Raw genomic sequence first — 21,266 nt, 5'->3', positions numbered from 1 at the left:
GCTAGCATGGTTTTACTTTGCAGTTTTGCGAATAAAGTTTTACTGCTTCACTCAGTCCTTCAAAATCTTTCTACCGGGCATTGGCCTCCCAACAGCTTAATTTGTGGATCCTTGATTTTTTCCATCATTTTAACCCTTTGAGAAATTTAGTGTATGCATACTGCTGCGTAATGGGTGGATTTGCATTTCAGTCCTCTGCTGGGCTCTGAAAGCCTGCACGGACTGGTGAGCTCATCTAGATCAGGCTACAGGCATTTCCCGTGGGACTATGGGAGAACCTCTTGCCTTTTAGAAGAAATATTCAGCCAACTCATCTACCATCTTTTCTATACCTGCCTTTTCTATACCTGCCTTGGTTGTGTACAAGTTACTTTTTGACTGCAGTAGGTACCTGGAGGTGACATCTGTGACCCAGCCATTCGTCTGCAGTGCCGCAGTGCCTGGTCTGGGGCTGTGCTTCAGCTCTCGCTGTGCTGAGCAGGCAGGTCTGGCCTCCCAGAATCCAACATCCAAACGAATAAAATGCACAAAAGCGGTGTTGTTCCAAAGGGAAACTGAGGCACGGGCTAGCTGACATACAGAGGCAGCTTTGGAAGGGTTAAGATGAATCTCTGCTCTCCTGGGAGGTAATCTAAATACACAATCATCTTTTCTCATGTCTTAAAACATGATGGAAGGAGGCGTGGGATGGGCAGCTTGCAGCCTTGTCTGTCCATGCAACCCAGGCTCTCAGAGCATCTCCCCTTGCTTGTCTCCTCTGGCATCTCGAGGAAGGGCAGCTGTCCCATCCCCTCCTCGCCTGAGGCTCCGGAGAGGCTGATAAACCCAGTGGCTGCTCGAGCATTTACCACCTTGGGTCCGCCAGCGTTTGGCGATGGCTCGGAGGGTGTCAAGGTGTCTCCATACCTCTTGGTTGCTACTGAGAGGGTCCCTGTGGGACGTCGTGTCCCTCGGTCAGGGATGCAGGGGAACTCTTAGTGGTACAGGTGTACAAATGGTGCTGCAGGTGCATGTTCACAAGGGTGACCCACCCAAGAGGTTGTATAGACACCTGCATATCCAATATTACTTCTTGTGTCCATGTCTTACCCCCTACATGACAGAGGATTTACTCTTTGCCTTCCTTGAAATTCCTTAAACTGAGCTCAGTGCCTGTGCAGAGGTAGTTGTCTTTTTTCCAGCATACAGCATGTTCTGTGGGGGGTGTTTATGTAACTTTCCATATGTTGCCCTCTTTGTGTAGAAACTTGAAGATAAATTGTGAAATGCAGGGAGCTGCTTTAAAAAAGATACACCCTCAGCTGGATCTCGGCCTGTTTGTGGCAAGAAAAGAGGAACCTGGGGAGTCCTCTGTCCTTATTTTCTCCCTCGTACAGCTGAGCGAGCAGCGTGGGATGGAGCATCTGATGCTGCCCCGTTGCCCAACGCTGCCTCTGGGAAGAGGGCAGGGTGAGCTGTCAGCAGGCTCAAGAGCAGGCACGTGCTCTCGGGAAGGGTGGTGGTTTCTCTGTGGAGGTGCTGCAGCCCCAGCATCATTCCCTGCAAGCCCTCTCCCCCTTTCCAAAGCTGCTGCATTCCCTGCAGTGCACCACCGCCCAGCAGAGAGGTTGGCGTTTTCAGTAGAGCCTTAATTCGGAGTGAGTTGAACCAGTTGGTTGGGCCTGATCTTGCCAGGTGCTGCTTTGTCTCCGTTCCCGTGTAGATTGAGGCGGTCTGAGGACGCTCGGCATTTTGCAAAAAAGGATCCTTTGGTTCCTGTGGGATATGAGCCCGGCTACTGGTAGGAGATTCGTGGCTCTTGTTCTCTGCAAACTTGAAGGAAGCTGTTCACCCATCTGCCCGGCTCGTTTCTGCTCATCATATTTGAAAATGGTTCAGTTGCAAGTGTAAGAGCAAATGTAGGCACGATGCTGCCAGAGTTTGCAGCCTGCCTCTGCTGAATAATTACGCAGCGTGTAATTAGGGTATCTGAAAACATTCATTTCCATTCCCTCTCCAATCCCCCTGGAGCAAAGCCAAGAAGCTCAGCTCCCAAACAACCCCCCTTTTGAACTTCAAGGTTGAAAAACTGAATTTTTACTCTGAAAATTGTGCTTATTTGACTGGTGGATGGAGAACGAGGAAGTCTGTGCCTAAGTGCATGGGAGAGGTGGAAAGTCCGGGGGGGAAAAAGAGCTTCAGAGATGAGCCATGCAGCTCTGATGATAGCTAGGTGGAAACTTCAGCCAGGGCTCCTGGGCAGCAAAGCAGCCTCAGTGGTGATGGGAAAGCTGAGCTCCTCGGTGTCCAAGCCCAGGAATTGACCTATTCAGTGGGGTTTTTTGAAGTTAGTGCAACATCATGACTGTTTTTAGAAAGCTGAGAGCTCTGCAGTTGCTCAATACTTGCTCAGCTGCTTTCTTATAGATTATTTGGAACGATTTTATTTTTGCAGAGTGTATTTGGAGTTGTCGATGTGGGATCTTTGGAGATTAGTGTGTTTAGCTGCCGTGGAAAGGTGTGGTGTGGCGAGCAGCAGCACAAGCCTCTAACTGCTGTGAGGGGAGAAGGGCTGGCTGCTCTCCCTGGCCACTGAGGTCCCAGTGAGGTGGTGCCTGGCTTGGTGATCGTTAAAGGTGACCGATCCCTGGGCGTGCTAGAAACCTTTGGACTAAAAGACCAAACCTATAGTTTAATCTGTTTAAGTTGGCGTTGCTCCTCAAAACAACTGCCTGTTGTTGCCTGTGATCCGGGACACCCGGGTACGGAGTGGGGAGGTCTTACCTACTGGCAGTTTGGCTCAGTTTGGGAGAGAATCTTTAAAGTTATGTTTTGCAGCATTTAAAGTTTCCTTTCTAATGGGGCTCGTGGTGCGGCTCCTCACGCAGCCGTTAGCACAGGGAGTGCGTTGTGGTGTGCACAGGGGGATTTAATTTTGGGCCACTTGATGCAGATGTAAGGGAATTTGGGTTCCTGGAGCCCTGTGTGCCCAAATGCCATCCGCCTGCGCGGAGAAGGTGTTGCTGGCCAGCTGGGATGGTCTCTTTATATTTGATGTTGGATTTTTCTCCCTCTGACGCTTCATTAGTGTGATGTAGTTACAGAAATGCAAGTAATTAACTAATGAAGGACACGGGTGGTAGCACAGCAGCCAGCTTGCGTGGGGACACGGACATTTTCCCTGGTTTGCAATCCCACACGGAAAGGTCATCCCAGGATACCTCTGCCACGCTCGTCGTGACTGCGACCAGTCCCGTCCTACAGCGGATCCCAAACCCAGGGGTAAGAAGGCGGCTGCTGCTTCCACCTTTTTTTTTTTTTTTTTTTCCATTTTGCCTGTTACAGTAATGGTTACAGATCTTTCAAAGCAGTGCTTGAGCTTTGTCTTCACTAACAGGACCAGCCTGTCGGTGCAGGGCATTTGCAGGAGGATTATTTTGCTGTTTAGGTGACAAATGGCAGCTCAGCTCCTTTGGAATGCTTTGTCTCCATGACGCTTGATGAGGTTAACCTCCCAAGTGAGCACCCAGCATCCACAGCTCAGTCCTTAGTGTCCCTCCCGCGGTTTGAGACTGGGGTTAGGCAGCATAAAAGGTTAAAAAAACCACCCTCTTTTAAATTCTGATCCCCCTGCAGCCTGAGTGGTTCCTGTCTCTCTATCTCCCTGCGCCAGCACCTCCGACGGGGAGAATCTGCAGCATGGTAAAGCCTCGGTGCAGGGGAGATGGGCTTCAGGTTGCGGCACTGTAGGAGGTTTTTTCTCCTGTCTTTTGATCCAAGGTGGGTTTCCAGCATGAGAAGCAGGCTGCAGGACTGTTTCATGCGAGGCAAAGGATGTGTTTCCCCCCAGATGTTATTAGACTGGTGCCGTCGGCAGCCCCTTCCCAACAGCTGTGCTCCCCACCCTGGCCCTAGGGAAAAGGGGTGCCAGAGGGTTGAGGATGGGGGCAGATGCTGAGCTGTTTTCACTTGTGATTCTTCATCATACATTTTTGTGTGGCATGATGAGGAGTTGGAGAATAATATTTTTTTTTTTTTAAAGGTGGAAGTGCCAAACCTGGCTGTAGGCTTGAGCCTTGTTTCAGGGCTGAGCAGATGCACCAAGGGACTCAGACTTCCTTTCTGCTGCCCTCCAAAGGTGCTGCAGCCTCTGCTCTGGAGAGAATCAAAGTTCAGCCACTGGGTTCATTCAGTTTTGGTGGGTTTTTTTGGAGACTTTTGGAGAGCAAATGCTGTATCAAGCCTGGGGAGGCAGCATGGCCTCTGACAGCTGTTGTAGCACAAACCCATCATTTGGACTTGGGCTACCAACTTCCATCTTTGGGCCAGCTCTCAGCTAACAGTGGATTTTCTTAAAGATATGAAGGTATATTGTGTTCCTCTTGAATGAGGCTCTTCCAGTGACCCTGTTGTAGCTCTTTGGTGTTCTTCAGCCAGTTCTCAAGCATCTCTGACTACCCCAATTTATCTGTGGTCACTTGATGTGTGGTTACAAGTGACTCCATCAAACTGCAGTGTTGGCATTAGAATCAATTTTTCTCATTGCTGATAGTTTTCCTTCATGTATTTTTGGAAGCTGGGACGTAATTGTACTTTGAAGCAGTTAAAACATTGAATAAAACACTACGTTCTCTCTCAAAGTCACTTCCATCTGGATCTGACCCCAAACACGAGCTCTGAGTTGTGCCTGGGTTGGAGAGGCACTTGGATCTGTCTCTGAGGAGAAGTGAGAGGCCTGGGGATCATTGGGAAGTGATGGTATGGGGGAGAGGAACTTCTTAATATTTATGTGGTGCTTGAATCTGCTCTTGCTAGTAAGAGCCGCTTGAATTTATTTCTGAGCACAGGTTGGGTCCATCCTATTCTGGAGCTAAATTCATGGCTTGCTTTTGGGGTTCTTTCCTCCTTCCCTTGTGTCTCCCAGCTGCCAAACCCTCCCTTCCCCACCGTGCCCTGACATACAGCAGCACAGTGTCTTGAACTCCAGGACTGCAGATGAGCCAGCAGGAGACACTGAGCTTGTACAGGTATCAATTTTGGAAGCAACAAAAAATGATGACTTCAGAAAAACCTTGTTTCTGCTGAATCGTCTCTTTGCTCAGAGCCCAGCGATGCTGAACAGGCACCTTGGAAGTTTGACTTATTTCAGGCTTTGTGCAGCGTTTGGCTTCGTGCAGGATAGCTCCCAGGCTTTGCTGTGGTTCTTCTCACCAGCATCCTTGCCCGCTCGCTCCTCGGATCGGCCCAGGCTGGAGCAGCCCAATGTGCACGTGTTTGTGGTGCTGTGGAAGCAGACCCCAGCGCAGGCAGGGGACCACGTCACCCTCTGCCCTGCCCGCAGCGCGCAGGCAAGGGCTGCCGAGAGTGGCAGTGCTGCCTCGCGCTGAAATCTCCCTGCAGATCCGTCCTGCCACACAGGAGTGAGACACTGAGAAACCGTTTTCATTCGTTTTCATCTCCCTGCTGTCAGTGGTTTTTGGATCCTGCCACTCCATCTCCATGGCCAAGAGCTGAAAGATGGTCTTGGAATAAGGTGCTTGCAGGCAGAAAGTCTGGCAGCACCTGCGCTGCCCTTTCTTCCCCCGTCCTCCTTTGCTTTTACGAACCTGTTCCATAAATTGTCTCCATTTACAAAATCACACTTATGTCAAGCACTTGCCCACTTAATTCTTCCACTTGCAGTTTTTCTTTCCTCTGGGCAGGGATGTTTCTTAGCAGCTTCAAGCGCAAAGATACCTATTTGTTAAGTCTTTCCTGGCTTCAGAGTTGAAACTCTTTAATATTCCTGTCTTCTGTGAGCTCTCTTCCATGAACTTTCCTCCGCTCACCATCCTACTCCCATTTATGGATGTCTCCTTTGCTCACAGGTTTTGTGCCCAGGTTGGGACTGTTGTGCTCTTGTGTCACACCAAGCTGCCTGCAGCCCCCAGCAAAGAGGGGAGAGATGTGAAATAAAAGGAAGGGTTGGTGCTTCCATGCTTGCTGAGAAGTGCCAGGTTTTGAAATGCTCTAAGCCTGAAGTCTCTTGCTTGGAGAATAAATAGGATGTGTCTAACGATGCTGACTGCTTCCTGCTCAAGTTTCCCACTGCCTGATCCGAAATGGATTTATTCCCTCTGAAGTGAGGCTCGTTCAGCTTACTTTAGGTAATGGGCAGCTGAGAAAGCAACACTTTTGCTTTTTCCTAGCAGAAAATATCGTGCAGAGGATTCATTATTAATAATAAGCTGCTAAACCTTGTCATCTTTGATAGCCAGGCATGTGCTATTAGCTGAACTCTGTGTTTTAGTCCCGTCCTATAACCTCCCTTTAACCTTGGTGCCAGCTGTGCCTATTTCACTGGTAATATTTGCACTTAATATTCCCACTTACTGCTTAATAACTGGGGGTCAAGCCCTGTCTCATCAAAATTAGGTGTTTGCTGGGGCTCAGACACAGCAGCGTTGGCTCATGAGTTAGTCCTTGGTCGAGCAGGGAGGGCTATCGCCCCGGTGTCGGAAGGGAATTAAGGTGTGAAGAGCTGACGAGTTGTTATGTGGCAGAGGTGAGCTGATGTAAGATGTAGGTGGTGGTGGTTTGGAGAGTTTATTTTTTCTGTTCCCTCCTTTCTTCACATGTTGGACCACATCTGACAACCGGGTAAGGCAGTTCAGCTTGCTTACCTTGGCGTAACGCCGCTCTCCCCGGCACGGCACCCCGTCCCGGCTGACGTTTTGGCAGGTTAGCGAGGCGAGTTGGCCCGCTGTGCCCGACGCAGAGCCTGGCACGGGTGGCTGTGGGAATGCCTGGGCAGAGGAGGTGGAGGAGAAGGGAGCTCTCACCTGCTGGCAGTGGCTTGTGTGGTCATTCAGCTCGGAGGACCCTGCGTAACCCACCACAGAACTTCTCCAAACTCCAGCCAGTGCCTTGACTGCCTGACTCTCGCTTTTTGGTAGGCTGAAATGAAAATGTGGAAAACAGATGTGACCTGACGATACTATCTTGTTTAACTATCTATACCCAGATGTTTCCAGCTTGTAGTGCTAATTTCCACTTACACTTATCCAAGAGCTAAAGCCAAGATGCTCAGTGCTTTCATGTCTGGGAAGAGGAGTCAAACTAACCTTAGTCCTGTGATCCATTGCTTTGCTCGATCCTACATCTCTTACATCCAGGGAGGGCAAGACTGTCCATACCCAAAGTGTCACATACATCGAAAAATCTCCTTCTTATAGAGAAGATTTTTCTTCATTAACGGGATGAAAAGATTGAAAAGCAAGTGGAATGAGACTGTTTTCAGAGCAGTCCATATTTCAGGGTAAGTACTTTGCAAGGGCTTTTCATCATGTCCTTTTTTGAAGACGGTATGACTAGCTTTCTCTAAGGGATGCTCTTCCCTTGAGAGTGCACATGCTTTTCTTAAATTTCCTTGTCACATGACCACTGAGCACTGAAGGACTCATCTGGATTTTTCTAGCTCCATTTGAAAGGCAAGCTGTTCGTTTAGCCTCTTGCAGAATCTGTGTGACAGGAGACGCTGTAATCAGGCTGCAGCAGTAATTGCATTTGTAATGTGAAAGACAGAAGAGAGTCTAAAATTCTCATCCTTGACTGGCTCTGTGGGGACCCAAGGTAGTTAAAAAAAAAAAACAAAAAAAAAAACCAAAAAAACCACAAAGCCAACAAACCCAACCATTGCTTTTGACATTTGAAATTGGTCTGGGCAAAACATTAGGAAACAACATACTCTAGGGGACAAGATGATCTAATATATCTGACTTTAAAGAAACATGCTCCTGTGGAAACTTGTTTCTGTGCCTATTCCAAAGCACTGGCTGCTGCCCTGATCTCCCCTGCCTGCCCCGGACCATCTCAGTATAGTCAGCAAGTTCCAATTAAACTTTTCTTCTGCCTTTTATTTTGTGCATGTACCTGAGTTTGCTCCATTCTGAAGTAACCAGTTCCTTGTCAGGAGAAAGATTTCCAGGATGCTACTGAAACTTATTGTCTGTTTCTGGAGAAAAACTGCTTGCTTTTAAGTATTTTGCCTGAGATCATGACCATTCTAGTGCATCTGAGGCTTCCTCTGTTGGTTGACCTTGGGACAAAGTTCCAACCACCCACATGCACCGTTTGCACTTCACTTTAAGAGAGAAATCTGGAGAACCAATCTGTGCCGTAGGATTTCGCCATCACCGCTCTGTTCTTCCTTTGACGTTGCAGTTGCGATCTATGACGATCCTCGGTGTAGCAACCGTGATTTACAAACCAAAGCTCTTGGCTCTTTAATGCTGTTGAATTTTGAGAGAGGTGGAGACAGGAGCTGGGCTGGAGCGAGCCACAGCAGTCGGATGTCCCCAGCACTATGGAAAGTCACGGCTGGAGCTCAGTGGTTTGGGCTAGGAATGCTTCTGTGATGGCAGATCCTCCCCAGTCCTTCTTCTAGCCAGCCCCAGCTGCAGGTCAGACCTCTGCTCTTGTCAGACCCCCCTGCAGTGCTGCGTCCAGCTCTGGGGACACCAACATCAGAAGGACACGGACCTGCTCGAGCGGGGCCAGAGGAGGCCATGAAGATGCTCCGGGGGCTGGAGCACCTCCCCTGTGAGGACAGGCTGAGAGAGTTGGGGGGTTCAGCTGGAGAAGAGAAGGCTCCAGGGAGACCTTAGAGCGGCCTCCCAGGACTGAAAGGGGCTACAGGAAAGGGGGGAGGGACTCTTGAACAGGGGGGTAGGGGTAGGACGGGGGGTAACGGTTTTAAACTGAGAGAGGGGAGATTTAGATGAGATCTAAGGAAGAAATTGTTCCCTGTGAGGGTGGTGAGGCCCTGGCCCAGGTTGCCCAGAGAAGCTGTGGCTGCCCCCTCCCTGGCAGGGTTCAAGGCCAGGTTGGACGGGGCTTTGGGCAACCTGGGCTAGTGGAAGGTGTCCCTGCCCATGGCAGGGGGGTGGGACTGGATGATCTTTGAAGGTCCCTTCCAACCCAAACCATGCCATGATTCTGTGATTCCTTGTGAAAACAGCTCTTTAGTATGAAGCCTGTGCAAGGGCCTGGGCATCCCAGGTGGATACTATGATTCTATGATATGAGCTTGTTTGCATCTGAGTTACTTGAGGTTTTCCTTTAGTAAAGGTTTGGCGTTCCCTGCTTGGCTGGCTTGAATGCTCAGCTGATTTCTTTCTTGTATGTAATTGTAGGTGTGGTGTGGACTTTCCCAACAGGACTTTGCTTACTCAGTCCCATTCCTCTTCCCTCGTGCTGCACAAAGGATAGAATAAACTGTCTTTTCAGGGTCTGATTTTTGTTGGTTTGTTCAGGAGCAGGTGCCAACAGCTGCTCTGGGCGTGCATGAAGTGATACAGGAGAAGCTTGTCTGGAATTGACTTTAGCCTCCTCTCTGCCACTGAAGGATTTAACCTTCTTGAAAGGTTTCCATTTTCATGAGATCCACTTGTAGCAATGAAACCTGAAAAAACCGAACTACCGGCTCCAGTAGACTGGTGTTGCTGTTTGGGTTTTTAACTGGGGTGAGTGAGTCAGCCTGTCCTCAACTGAGCGTTAGTGCGGTGAAAGCACCAGTACTATCAGCACCGCTTGACCACCGGTTTCCTGTTGTTCTGGAGGCCTGTGCGTGGCTGTAGGAACAGCTCTTCCCTCCATCCTGCTGCCTGTTACGAAGCGGTTATTTCCAGTGTGCTAAACTATGGAGAAAGAGGAAAAAGCTCTCTGCCTTGGTTTGAGAGGGGCATGTTTTCTGCTCCTCGTGCTCTCTGCTGGCTGCTCACGCTGCTAAATCACAAAACTTGTTGTAGATTTAAAACCTGAGAAGAAATCCTTTTAAAAAGCAGAAATGGAATACAACTATCTTCCCCCTCGTCCCATTTCCCTGGGGGAGCAAGAATGGTACTTTGTATAGGTAAAGACCTGCTGCTTTTCTGAACTCGTATGCATTTTTCACAGCACACTGGCTGAAATCCCGACGTCACGCTGACTGCACCTCCTACTGACCCTCCTCTCTGTTTCATTTTAAGTCGCAGAGGCAGTTCTATCAGGGTGTCACAGACACTTGATGGGCTTCTCCATCTCCCGCATCTTGTCCTTGGCTCTGCCACTGACCTCCTGCAGAGCGATGGACATGCTTCCCTTGCTTTTGTCCCTTGCCTTTCCTTTCTTTGAAGCTTTTAGGGCCAGGACGTGTGTTTGTGAGAATGTCTGGATGTTTCCCATTGTTGGGACTCTACGGTATGTGCTTTCTCTGCTTACTGTTTCCAAAAGGAGGACCAAAAGCATGCAGAGATCAGGGCCTTGTCTGAACCTGAACTTCTATATCGTAACTCAAAGTGATGACTATAGGGAGCTGTGCCCAGTCGCTTCACAAATAAATCTTTATAAATTAGCATTTACACTGTAGAACTTCAAGTTGATTGCAAAGTCACTTAAAGTGCATCAGAATAAAAAGCGTTAGCTGCTGTAAGGTTAAAGCTTTACAGGTAGTTAAGTACCTGTCTAGAGGCCATGGAGGACTGGTGGCTAAGAAGTTACGGCAAACTCATACCAGACTCTTGTGTTTAGTCTTTGGGATACGGCCTCGGTGTCTCAGCACCATCCTGTGCATACTGGACATTTATATTTTTCATTGTTTATCCCCTCTTCCTAAGAGGAGAATGCAGGGACGTGCAATAAAGCCACAGAGTGTCTGTGCCCGGGTGCTGAAGGCACGTCTACGGCTTGTCAGCACGTAGGAATATCATATGGAAACTGGCGCTTGTGGAGATGGGAACCATCCCGACTGAAGTCAGAGCAGATGGGATGCACAGACTGAACCAGCCTGTCTAGTTTATGCTTTATTAATTAGACATGTTATCGGAGTCATCTGTATTTTCTTTCCTTTTTCTCTTTACAAACCAGTTCTTCTGCTTCTTTGCCCACAGAGGTACTAATGAGGAGCAGTTTCAGTCTTTAAGACTTGCATGGCAATGCTTGTTTGTCGTGGTCTATATTAACACTGTAAAAACTTTGGGGTGAGAACTCAGTGGAGCTTTGTGAGCTGTGGGTATCGTAATTTTTGGAGTTGATGGTACTCTCCTGGTAGCACATCCTCTCCCTGCATGCTGCCAGTGTTTGTAAACACTTCCACAGTGTGTGTAAGATATGCTGCTACTTGCTGTGGGATGCTTAAAAACTTACACGGCTCAAAAAGGGAACTGGATAAACTCATGGAAGGCAAGTGCAAAGATCCCTGGGCAGCAACAGTCAGTGCTGGGGACCGGGAAGTGTTCTGGGGAGAAAATGGTACGTCCTGGTGCGGATCTGACCTCGCTTCCTAGACCTGCTGCTGGTTGCTGTTGGAGGTATTAAATTAAATGGATCTTAGATGTGGTCTGTCGTGCTCATTTGGACAGTCTCAGGCTCTAACTGTGCACGCTAATTTTTAAGATTTTACTGAAGGAGGCAAAACCTTTTGGAGGTTAAAGCACTCAGGTGAGAGCTGGGAATAGAGGTTTCCCCAGATTTCCCTTTGGGCCCAGATTTACCTTTTTATCCCCCAGCCCAATCTAATATCTTCATCCTCAGAGGCAGTGCCCTTATCTGTATGCGAAGGTGAAATGGACTGTAAAACCCTTTGAGTGTGGTGTGCCCACGGCTGGTGTGGGAGACAGCAAAACCCCGTAAAGCCAACCTGTGCCCGAGTAGCCGCCTTTCAGACCCGTGGGTCTGTTTTACAGCTGCCGTTTGGCGAGGTAGAGAGGAGGTTGGTGGATTTGCTTCACGGCTAACGCTCTTCCCAGGAAAATACTCATTTACTGAATGAGCCGAAGGATAGGCCTTGCAGGAATGGGGCGGAAATGGCTGTTAACGATGGGTTTGTCAGCAGAGTTGGATATTGCACAGATCCCTTCCCTTACAGCAGGACAAGATGATGACCGTGTCCAGGCTCTTCCCAGGCTCTTCCTTTGCACATATACGCAACATATGTTATCCTTGGAAGTCCTTTTCCCAGGCGTGGCGTGCCTTTGTGCATGCACAGCGTCTGCCGTGTTAATAGGATGCTGGTGTCTTATATCAGCAAGTTAATTGGGTCCCTCGGTGCAGGGATATTTCCTGCTGCTGCATCCTCTTTCTAAAGCTATGCGTCTACCTCGGGTACTTTATTGCTGATGAAGATACTGTGATGCTGAGCTATCTGCCGTGCCTGGAGCCAGCGGAGGTTAAATCACAGATAAACCTTTGGGATGGCTTTCAGGCTCGGGGGGATGCACACGGTGAGAGGGCTACCGGAGTCATTTTAATTGCGGCATGCTTATCGTGCTTATTGTAAACGCAGCAGGAGATTGCTGCTTCTCCGGAGCCGGAAAGCCCTGCATCGCCCTGCGATGGTGGATGGATCCCAGAGAGCTGTGGGGCACGGGGATGTGCTGGGAGAAATCTCAGACAGTTGGTTCCCAGCTGAGGATAAATTCTCTCCGGGTCCTGTGCTTCCTCCTCAACTTATGTCAAACTTTAATGATTTTGTAACACAGTTTTGTAGGCTGATTCCTCCTCCTGAAAGCAAGCAGCCCTGTTGCTAGGGGAGGGGGAAAAAAAAAACCTCAGAAATACTAATCTTCAGCAGACCAACATTGTAGATAACATTGAGTCACGTCTGAAAGCCTCAAAGCAAAACAGATGTTCAGTTTCTAGTGACTAAGTATTAAAGGTACCAGATGAGCAAAGTTTTAACTAAAGTATTTAATTTGTGGTTGGTAACTGAGACAAAGCATGAACAAACAAGGTGCAATGCAAAAATGGGCCTCTTTTAGAATTGCCTGCATGTTTTCATTAAAACTTTTTTCCATTTTTTTCCCCTTTTTTTAAATAGGTCTTTCCGGTTTGACTCATTCTCACTGTAATTGTAACCTTTAGTTCTGGGTGGGAAAGCAATTATTTTGCAAGGCATGAGACCAGTGGTAGGGTGAGTGGGCTTTTGTTGCTGCCTCTGTCATCTCACTCTTTGACAAGTCACTTCTCTAGGAGTGTCTTGTGTCTGTGAAGTTTGGGGATAATTATACTTGTTCTCAAAAATAAGGAACCTGGACTTAATGGTGCATGTGCTTAGACTTTTGAATTCAATAATGAGTAGAGAACTTTGAATGCGACTGTCGTACAGCTGTTAGCCTTTGAGTAAGGGATGATTTTTGAAGATCTATGTTCTGGGTTCCTTGGGCAGCCAACACTGGAAGCTCCTTGAGATGCTTCTGGTCTAGGTGTTAGGTTCCCATTCCTTTGTTGGTTGGTGAGAAACGTGCAGCACCATCTGGTTGTTGGAAGCACAAGTGCTACCTCCCTGCTTGCCACTCCAGCCTGAGCACCCGTGCAGAGGAGCGCACGATTTATTGGTGGAACATAGAAGGGAAGGAATTGTGTACTGGTCCTTCTTCTCAGCAGCACGTGCAGTGCAAGTGCTTCTGGATTTCTCAAGTCCAATGAATATCTAATATAAAACACATAAAAACTCTTGAGAAAGAGGACTGTGGCCAGAACCTCCCTCCTAGTCCATGAATCGCTACGCTATGTACTTTATGATGTAGTGACTTGCATGTTTGGCTGCTGAGCATCACAGCATCATCAAGGAAGGACAGAAAAGACCACGGGCTGACTAGGCTGGTCTCCCTGCTATGTGGGAAGTGGATCTGAACTGCTGAGCCCAAGTGGGAGCTGAAGCCAGGGCTCCGTCTTGCTGGTCTTGCAGAATTTAACTTTTCTTATTGGCAAATTCTAGATGGTTTCTATTAAGAAAAAGCCTTTTTGGATCTCTTCTGAGGGTGCCTCCCTTTGTAGGCTTTCTCAGGAGCCTGTATACTGAGCACTTAATCTTCCATCCCACTTAAGGGAAGAGGGGCAGACACCAAACCTTGTTGGCGCCTTATTTCACCTAATTCTTGCATTTAATTGTTCTTGATTGGGCTTTCAAGCGAGTCTCTGCTGCAATCAAGAAGCTAGAAATTAAAATAATTATTGTGGTGATGGAAGCAATCAAAGAGGCCATCAAGTTCCCGGTCTGTGTGCAGTGGAGGAAAGGAGCAGGCTGAGTTTGATCTGATCTCCTGGGACATGCTGGGCTCCAAGAGTTAATTTTGCACCCGGCTGGAGTCCATGAGAAATCCATTTGTGCTGGAAGTAAAGGGCAATTTCTTGCAGCGAGGACAGACTTCACTCCTGGAGAAAATGATGTATATTTATCATCCATATAGCTGATTGTCTCTGTGCCTTTTTTACTTGTTGTTCATCCAAACTAAACTCTTTTGGTGATGAGCTTGCCTGTAGGATATCAGATTTCATAGTGACCTACAAGTATTTTTCTTTCTTGCTGTTTCCCTGCAACTTCTATCACTGCAATAATCAGGCAGTATCCCTCAAGAAGACCAAGTAGATAAATGTGTGATGCTCCAGCTTTGAGACAAAACTGTAAGTGCAGGTAGGAGATGGAGCAGCTCATCCTGGCAACCATTTCCAGGCACTTGATGGATGAGAAATTCATCAGGAGTGGTCAGCATGCGTTCACCAAGGGGAAGTCCTGCTTGACCAACATGAGAAACTTCTACAGTGAAGTGACTGGGCTGGTAGATGAGGGGGGAGCAGTGGATATTGTCTACCTGGGCTTCATAAGGCCTTAGACCCTGTCTCCCATAAGACCCTCATAGAGAAGCTGTTGGACTGGATGAGTAGTGAGGTGGGTTGAAAACTGGCTGAATGATTGGGCCCACAGGGTGGTGACCAGTGGCATGAAGTCTACTGGGAGGCCAGTAACTAGTGGTGTACCCCAGGGATCAATATTGGCTCCAGTCCTGTTTAACCTCATTAATTGTCTGGGTGGTGGGGCAGAGTGCACCCCCAGAAAGTTTGCTGATGACACCAAACTGGTGACTGATATTCCAGAGGGACCTCACCAGGCTGGAGAAATGGGCCAACAGGAACCTCGTGAAGTTCCACAAGGAGAAATGTAAAGTCCTGCCCCTGGGGAGGACAACCCCAGGCACCAGTATGTGCTGGGGGCCACCCAGCTGGAAAGCAGCTTGGCAGGAAAGGCCCTGGGATCCTGGTGGACACCAAGGTGACCCTGAGCCAGCAACGTGCCCTTGGGGCAAAGAGGGCCAGTGGTGTCCTGGGCTGCGTTAGACAAAGCATTGCCAGCGGGCCCAGGGAGGTGATCCTCTGCTCTACTGAGCACTGGTGAGGCCACGCCTGCAGTGCTGGGTCCAGTGCTGGGCTCCCCAGTACCAGAGAGACACGGGCAGACTGGAGAGAGCGCAGTGAAGGGCCATGAAGATGATGTAGGGACTGGAGCATCTCTGCTATGAGGAAAGGCTGAGGGAGCTGGGACTGTTCGGCCTGGAGAAGAGAAGGCTCAGGGGGGTCTCATCAATGTCTGTAAATGCCTGCAGGGAGGGTGCAAAGAGGACGGGGCCAGGCTCTTTCCAGTGGTGCCCAGTGACAGGACAAGGGGCAATGGGCACAAGCTGAAACACAGGAGGGTCCCCCTGAACATCAGGGAACACTTTTTGACCATGGGGGTGACCGAGCACTGGCACAGGTTGCCCAGGGAGGGTGTGGAGTCTCCATCCTTGGAGATACTCAAAATCTGGCTGCACATGGACCTGGGCAACCAGCTCTCTGCCACCCTGTTGGAGCAGGAGGGTTGGACAGATGAGCTCGAGGTCCCTTCCGACCTCAACCGCTCTGTGATTCTGGGACAGGGAGGCTGAGGTCCTCAGGAGATACGGGGATGGGCTGAGCCCTCTGTAGGGGTATAGCTATATATAAATGCAGCTAGATTATGAATCATATAGCAATATATGATCACATCTTGTTTGCTGGATGCAGTGCTGTCTAAATGTAAAATAGCTAAATAATTCTTCTCCTGCTGTTTTAGATTAATTTGTATCTTTATGCTGTGTGTTTTCTTTCGCTTGCTTCCTCCCTTCACCTTTCCAGATGTCTCCTCAGAGCAAACTTCCGTGACTCTTATTGTTCTGCTTGTTTTCATTCTCCTTCTTGGGTAAATGTATTATTTTTTTTCTAAGTGTGGTTTCCTAGAGCTCTGCAAAATGCTCTTTGCCTGCTGCATTTTGAAGTATTAGTTGCAAAAGAAAGGGGAGGGACTCCTAATTCAGGTGCATTTCTTCCTTTATCTGTTTTTCCTTTTAAAAGTGACTAAAGCCACAAATAAATAATGCTAATTTTTGCTACCATCTGTGAACGCAGGACCAAGCTGTTTCAGACTAGCAGTTTTAGTGCTTTCTTTATCTGTTAAGGGGGGGGAAAGCTCTTTGCATTAGCAGCAATTACCTATCTCCCACAAATTGTAGTCTGCGCTTCCATCTACCACTAAAACCCAAACCAAACAAAGATTTGTGCAAAGACAGGAAGCATTTTGGGTGTAATTGCTGGTAGATCTTTGCTTTCATGATTTTTGGTTTCACCCAAAAAGGCAGCTGAGCAGTGCTGTGGTTCACTTGGGTGGATTTATTATGAACTCTCGCTGTGCTCTAATTTGACATTTTTGGCAGCTCTGCAAGTTTTAAAACATCCTCTGCAAGAGTCTCCTGGCCACGCTAAATGAAAATGTCCCATGGAGGGAAGGGAAGGGGCCGGTGCGTGGCAGCATGAGTGAGCTACGCCCTGACGACAGCCCTGCCTCCAGGCTTCTTTATTTTGGCCTTGAGCCTCCATTTTTCATAATCCTGCCCTGATCCCCTCACCTTCTGCTTGGGTTGGAGTTGGAGGACCCTCCAGTTTGACCATAATGTCTCCCATTATCTGAGCCAAGAGGTGGTGGTGGTGGTTGAGTCAGTTGGCCTTGGCTATATCAGAAGACCTCACCAGTACCAGGACCTGATTTTGGGGCTACTTTCAAGGCTGAAAAAGATCAAATCTTGAATATGGCCCCGAAAACCATGGAGTGGGTCTGGCTCCTGGAGCCCATGTGTTGAATATCTGGATGGTGCCACGGTGCAACCCCACGTCAGGGGTGAGGTCTCCCTGTGAAGTCCTCATGGCTTTTTCTGATGTATTTATGTTTGTGTGAGTTTACCAAGCTATAACTGGACTGTGATTTTAGCATCAGGTTTTTAGGGAAGTTCATCACAGCAATGTGTAATAGTGTAATAAAAACATAACTGCTTAGCTTTATTGTGTCAAAATGACTCATTTAAAATATCATGTTGGAGATATGGGGGTCTAGAAGATAAGTAAGACTTGCATGGGGAGGGAATATTGAGTAATGGACCCGCAGCTCTAATTGGGGGTAAAGATATCTTTCATTTCAGATCTGAGGAAGTGGTTTATCTGCCTGAACAGTTGTTATTCTCTCCCATGCGCTGAATCAGTCGGTCTGGCAGCAGTCAGCACTTGCCTGGGTAGATGCATTTGAAAAATTCAGCCACTTGGCCATCCTGTGCATTGTGCAAGTTGTGCGATATATCAACTGCTTAACTATTGATCCTGTTTCCATCATTTTTTAAAATAAAGCTTCTTTCTAAAAAGCTTCAGCATTTCTGGTCTCAAGGTCTTCATGAAGCGTGCAGGTATTTTTCCCCTGTACCCCAGTCTAAGTAAATGGTACTTCTCTCAACTTCCTCCACGTTGTCTCCTCCTTCTGTGTAATATTCCTGTTAGAAATAACTGCTTTATTGAATCCTAGAGGCAGATGCTACCTGCATTTCTGTATTATATGGAAGTTGAGGTCCGACAGGTTAATGTGTAGTCCTGACCTTCTGGGAGCAAGAAATTGAGGTGGAAGCAGGGAAAACATCTGTGTCCCTATAACTAGCCCCACCTTTCCCTATAGCTACACCCCCTTTCTTGTCTGAATATAGAGCAGCCGTGTACACCTCCTCCTGTCCCGCAGGAGGCCAGGGAAGTAGCAGACGTGCAAAGGATTATTATATTTGATCAGGCTTTGAAATGGGCTGTAGATAAAGCCCTTGATGTTTACTGGGCCATTAAACATTTATTAGCCTCTATCCCACTGTGTTGGTAGCACTGTAAATAACAGCTGTGATTAAAGTGAAGAGTGGGGTCAGCAGTTGCCTTTTGCACCGGTGTTTGTAAATAGAGAAGCAGTTTGTGTAATTTTTAAGAGCCTGGTTGGGGGAAGCATCGGCCCCAATGCCTTGGAGAGAAGGGGCAGATGAGCTGGCAGACAGGAGCTCCTCTTTATCACAAGGAAATGCTGAAATCTTAGGAAGTGGGAGAATTTAAATAACAATGATAAAAAGATTAGAGCCTGAGCTAGGAGTTAATTTATCCCTGCCCTTCCTAACAAAAATACTTAATACCCTCGTATCAGAATGGCTTTTGGATCTGGATTTAATTAGGTTGAAGGAGGGTTCACATCTCTCCCCCTAGACTGCCCCAAATAACCCCCTGGCCACCCCCGTGCTCAGCCACGTGCGCCGGCCTCACCGAGGCCGTGGTTTTCGCTTGTCGGCATTTCCATCCTCAGACTTTTATTTCCCTTTCACCCCCTCCCCAAGCTTTCACAGCGAGAGGAGAAGCGTAGCCGCAGGGCTGAGACTTGGCTCGTGGGGTCTGAGCTGCAGCACCTGGTTGGATGATAGGGTTTTTGAAAGGAGGAATATGAAGGGATTACTCTGTATTGCTGGGAGGCCACAGCCTGGTGATTCATGCCGCAGGCAATCCCTCTGAAGTCAATGAGATTGTAAAGCGTGTAAATCAGTATGGAATTTGGCATTTTCCTAGAAAAGCGGGGGATATTTGTTTTACTTGCATATAAATTACTTCTAATAAGACTCTATAGACATGACTGATCCCTCTAATCACACCGTTGCTCCTTACAGTCATAAAGTTACTCTTGCTATCTTCTCATTTTAAATAATTGTTTAAAAAAATCACTTGCGTGGGAAATACCTGTGGTTGCTGCCGGGCTGCGAAGCGTTGCTGGGAATGACTCGGGCGGGAGCGTGTCCTCGTGCGCTCGGGAGCTGTGGTGTGAATGGAGAAAGGAGACGGTCTTGTTTTGACACTCTCTCATTTTGAGCCTTTGACGTATTCCTGTTCCACCATTTAGATGTTGTCAGGCTGAGGGATAATTAGAGGGAGCCTGTTTTGCTACAAAGCCGACTCGGGAATCCACATTGCCACAAGCAAGCCTGGCTTATTTGTTGGGGAATGCAAAGCGGTGGAGTGGGCGTCCAAACTGCACCACGACGGAGAAGATGCTCTGCTGCTTCTTCCCTGTGTCTGCAAAATATATCTTCTTCCTACAACAAGTTAAAATAAATAAATTGATCTTCCCATTCACTGGCCAGCAGGGAGAGGGGGGGGATTCTCCCCCTCTGCTCCGCTCTCGTCAGACCCCCCTGCAGTGCTGGGTCCAGCTCTGGGGGCACCAACAGCAGAAGGACACGGACCTGCTCGAGTGGGGCCAGAGGAGGCCACGAGGTTGCTCGGGGGTCTCGAGCACCCCCCTGTGAGGACAGGCTGAGAGAGTTGGGGGGGTTCAGCTGGAGAAGAGAAGGCTCCGGAGAGACCTTAGAGCGGCCTCCCAGGACTGAAAGGGGCTACAGGAAAGGGGGGAGGGACTCTTGAACAGGGGGTAGGGATAGGTCGAGGGGGAACAGTTTTAAACTGAGAGAGGGGAGATTTAGATGAGATGTAAGGAAGAAATTGTTCCCTGTGAGGGTGGTGAGGCCCTGGCACAGGTTGCCCAGAGAAGCTGTGGCTGCCCCCTCCCTGGCAGGGTTCAAGGCCAGGTTGGACGGGGCTTTGGGCAACCTGGGCTAGTGGAAGGTGTCCCTGCCCATGGCAGGGGGGTGGGACTGAATGATCTTTGAGGTCCCTTCCAACCCAAACCATGCCATTTTATGGTTCTCTGATTTATCAAATGCAAGTATAAAAGCTGTCATGGGAATACTTTCAGTTGTAGCAGGGATATTGGTTCTTTCAGTGGTGCTCTGCAGCCTGGCAGTGTCCATCAGCTACACCAATATGCTCAGGGGCAAAGCTGGGAGCTGCTGTTGGAGCTCCCAGGCATTGGTTCTGCTGCCGGCTTTGCTGCCTGGGTGCGGGTGGGTGGTTTGGGTGCTGTGCACAGCAGCTTACTCCCTGTGAGAGAGGGCTTTTAACAAAGCATTATAACAAAGAGCATCAGCTTTTCACTTGCTCCAGTTAAGAAGGATGTTGAATTTTGCCAAGGTGTTCTAACAGCATATAGGTGCTTTTAGCTATTTGAGACTTGCCTTATCTTATAAAAATGCATCTTGCCTGTTTATGTGTTGTGCACAATGTGGAAAGCATGAGGATCTTTGGTTGAAAATGAAATCTAAAACTGGAAGAAGTCCTATGGAAAGTAACTGAGAAACTGAATATATATATAACTGAATCTCGACAGGCTGGAGCGATGGGCTGAGGCCAACTGGAGGAGTTTCAATAAGGCCAAATGCCGGGTGCTGCACTTGGGCCACAACAACCCCCAGCAGCGCTACAGGCTTGGGGAGGAGTGGCTGGAGAGCTGCCAGTCAGAGAGGGACCTGGGGGGGTTGATTGACAGCCGGCTGAACAGGAGCCAGCAGTGTGCTCAGGTGGCCAAGAAGGCCAATGGCATCCTGGCTTGTATCAGCACTAGCATGGCCAGCAGGGACAGGGAAGGGATCTTACCCCTGGACTCGGCACTGGTGAGGCCGCCCCTCGATGAGTGGGTTCAGTTTTGGGCCCCTCACTCCAAAATGGCCATTGAATGACTCGAGCGTGTCCAGAGAAGGGCAATGGAGCTGGTGCAGGGTCTGGAGCACAGGTGTGATGGGGAGTGGCTGAGGGAACTGGGGGGGTTTAGTGTGGAGAAGAGGAGGCTGAGGGGAGACCTCATGGCCCTCTGCAACTGCCTGAAAGGAGGGTGCAGAGAGGGGGGAGGAGTCTCTTGAGCCAAGGAACCAGCGCCAGGACAAGAGGGAATGGCCTCAAGCTGCACCAGGGCAGGGTCAGACTGGCTCTTAGGAAGTATTTCTTTGCAGAAGGGGTTGTTGGGCATTGGAATGGGCTGCCCAGGGCAGGGGGGGAGTCCCCATCCCTGGAGGGGTTGAAGAGTCGGGTTGACCCAGCGCTGAGGGATCTGGTGGAGTTGGGAACGGTCAGTGTGAGGTTCATGGTTGGACTGGAGGATCTTCAAGGTCTTTTCCAACCTTGATGATTCTGGGATTCTGTGAATAATTGAGAAAATAACGAGGTCCCATGAAGCTGGTTGCCAAGGAACTAATTCACTTCTGGTGTCTCCCCCAACTTGATGAAATAGCTATTGTTTTCCTCTCCTGTTT

At 48.7% G+C, this 21,266-nt stretch overlaps 1 protein-coding gene and 1 long non-coding RNA gene across 3 annotated transcripts in view; one reads left to right on the top strand and one right to left on the bottom strand.

The window, feature by feature from the left end:
• The window catches only part of LOC141942384 (uncharacterized), a 62,938-nt gene extending 42,094 nt beyond the window's left edge, over positions 1 to 20,844 (bottom strand). The window contains exon 1 of the long non-coding RNA XR_012628613.1: positions 20,776 to 20,844. This is a non-coding gene — a long non-coding RNA (uncharacterized LOC141942384). The remainder of the gene's footprint in view (positions 1 to 20,775) is intronic.
• PTPRA (protein tyrosine phosphatase receptor type A) overlaps positions 1 to 21,266 on the top strand; it is a 134,640-nt gene that overhangs the window by 7,638 nt on the left and 105,736 nt on the right. The gene's annotated exons all lie outside the window — the stretch shown is intronic.

Source organism: Strix uralensis, chromosome 4 (assembly GCF_047716275.1).
Source record: "Strix uralensis isolate ZFMK-TIS-50842 chromosome 4, bStrUra1, whole genome shotgun sequence".
Taxonomy (NCBI): domain Eukaryota; kingdom Metazoa; phylum Chordata; class Aves; order Strigiformes; family Strigidae; genus Strix; species Strix uralensis.
Note: the sequence above shows the minus strand (reverse complement) of the source record. Positions and strands in the feature narration are given on the sequence as shown.